Source organism: Chrysochloris asiatica, unplaced genomic scaffold (genome assembly GCF_000296735.1).
Source record: "Chrysochloris asiatica unplaced genomic scaffold, ChrAsi1.0 scaffold00033, whole genome shotgun sequence".
Lineage (NCBI taxonomy): Eukaryota > Metazoa > Chordata > Mammalia > Afrosoricida > Chrysochloridae > Chrysochloris > Chrysochloris asiatica.
Genome location: NW_006408551.1, coordinates 16,861,024 through 16,863,696, shown reverse-complemented (window position 1 = coordinate 16,863,696; position 2,673 = coordinate 16,861,024). Strand labels below are relative to the sequence as shown.

General features: G+C 37.0%; 1 protein-coding gene across 1 annotated transcript in view; it reads right to left on the bottom strand.

Annotated features, from left to right (window-relative positions):
• Positions 1-2,673, bottom strand: part of IRAK3 (interleukin-1 receptor-associated kinase 3) — a 90,641-nt gene that overhangs the window by 46,531 nt on the left and 41,437 nt on the right. The gene's annotated exons all lie outside the window — the stretch shown is intronic.

The following is a 2,673-nucleotide window of genomic DNA, read 5'->3' as shown; positions in this document are numbered from 1 at the left end:
GCTACCAATGCTCCTTAGTTTAATATTAGCTTTACCAAAACATGGATAGTGTGGTTAACTGTGTTTAAAAGTTCATTAAACAAGATTTTAAAATTATTTGGGGCACCATATAGTATGTTTGAGGATAATCTGTTTTTATTCTCATGCTACTGAAAGAATCTATTCAGAATTGAATTTTAAGTTTATCCTTCAAAAAACACCTGGAGAAGGCTGGTAGCGTAGACATGCCATGACCACAACTATCCTGAGATCAGAAGAACTAGACAGTGCTCAGGCCCTACCACGGATAGATGTGACCAGATGGATAGAATAGGAGGAAAATGTACAACAAAACTCAAATTATGAAAAAAAAATAAACTCCAGACTAACTAGACTACATGAGACCAGAAGACTCCTTGAGACCATCTCCCAGAGACCTTTAAACCCTGAACTAAAACTATCCCCTGAGATCAACTTTTAGTAGAGAGAAGTGACGCAGTATTACCCACTGGGTTGGTGATGTACTAAGAAACCATCTATGTGAAACCAACTGGTCAACAATTACTCTAAAACTAACTGAGAAAATAAGGGAAACTAGAGTACTCAAAATGGAACAACCAGAGCACAAAGAGAACATTGAAATATTGTGAAAAGGTACCTAATATCATTGATCAATTTGAGTGGAAATTGTCAAATGAGAACCTAGCTTGTTGTGTAAACTTTTACCCTAAACACAATAAGCTATTATTAAAAACATTTGTTTTGTCTGATGAGAAATCATGGCATTCTTTAATCTCCTCTTTCAGGGTCTCTATCACCTTTATTCCTATAGTTTGTACTGAGTGATACTTTGCATAAAGTTATACAAATACAAATTATTTGAGAAATAAGGGTGGTTAATATAAACTCACTAAAGGTATAGAATCAAAAATAAGTAAAGATTAACACATTTTTGGTAACCATCTGGCACAGCACACAACAACTCAGACATTTATGTTTCTTTTAAGAGTAAAAAATTAATTCATAGAGAAGTGCTCTATCTACTTCCTTGGGAACCCCATCCTAGGCTCTCCCTTTCTGTGAACACACCTTGGCTTCCCAGTTTGCCCAGGTAGCAGCTCCCTGGGTGACAGAGGGTCAGAGGACCAGGCAAAGTAATAGATACAACTTACTACACATTGTAATCTGTCAAAAAGTGATCCATTTTCCATATATGGATAAACCAGACAGAATTTCTCAGTCTCTGTAAAATATGCAGCCAACTCCAGTATGTTTGGATGATGAAACCTTGAAACAAAAGATTTTTAAATCCATAAAATTATTTATTCAAATAGGAAATACACACTACTCTGGTTTGGTGGATAGGATGACATGAGCTAATGACTCTAAAGCAGGATACAATTGTGGCCAAGAGAGAATGTCATCACATATATATTTTCCAAATTGGTCTAAAGTGTTCTAAAAACATTTAAGCACTTTTTAATGGCTTGTGGTCATGGAAATACAAACAAATATCCAAAGGTAAAACAGAATATTTAAGAAACGAAAAATTTTAAAGATTTGTGTTGTTTAGAATTTAAGAGTAACTGGCCAACATTATTCAATATTAACCTATGTATGGAGTCCTGGTGTGGTGCTGTGGGTTAAGGCGCTAGACTGTAAAGTCAATTTGAGCAACAAGGTCGGCAGTTCAAACTCACCAACCGCTCCTCGGAAACCCTATACAGGGTTGCCATGGGTTGGAACAGACTCGATGGCACTTAACAACAACAACAACCTATGTATATCATTATTAAGCACAATGTTGTTGTTGCTAAGAAGTGAATTATTTCAGTTGCATTATTTCTAATATACTGATTTATTTTATAAATAAGTCTTATTAAGCAAAACAAGGCTTATTTACTAAATAAATCAATACACTGAAAATAGTGCAACTGAAATAATTCACTTCATTGCTTTAGGTAAATATATATAAGTAATTCAATCAAAGTTGAAGGAAACGGAGACTGTTTTCATTCAATATTGACTGAGTGGTATTATGCCAGGTTCAACACTCATGGAAGCAGCTGTCGAAAAATCAAACGACCTATTGCATTAGGGAAATCTGAGGCACAGGACCTCTTCATAGTGTTCAAGAGCAAAGGTGTCAGTTTGAGGACTGAGGTGTGCGTGATCCAAGCCATAGCATTTTCAATAGCCTCATATGCATGTGAAGTTGGACAATGAACAAGGAAAACTGTAGAAGAATTGATGCATTTGAGTTATGGTTTTGGAGAAGAATATTAAAAGTACTAGGAGAACAAATGAATCTGTGTTGGAAGAAGTACAACCAGAATGTTTCTTAGAAGCCAGGATGGTGAGACTTCATCTCTCATACTCTGGACAGGTTATAAGGAGTGACCAGTAGCTGGAGAAGGACATCATGCTTGGTAAAGTGGAGGGTCAGCAAAAACGAGGAAGAACTCCTCAACCAGATGGATTAACACTGTGGCAACAGCAATGGTCTCAAATACACCAGTTGTGAGAATGGCAAAGGACTAGGTAGTGTTTCATTCTGTTGTGCATAGGGTTGCTATGAGTAGGAACCTATATGACGGCACCTAAAAACCACGTCTTGGTGTGGCGCTGTGGGTTAATGCGCCAGACTGCACAGTTGTTTGAACTGCAAGGTCGGCAGTCCAAGCTCACCAATGG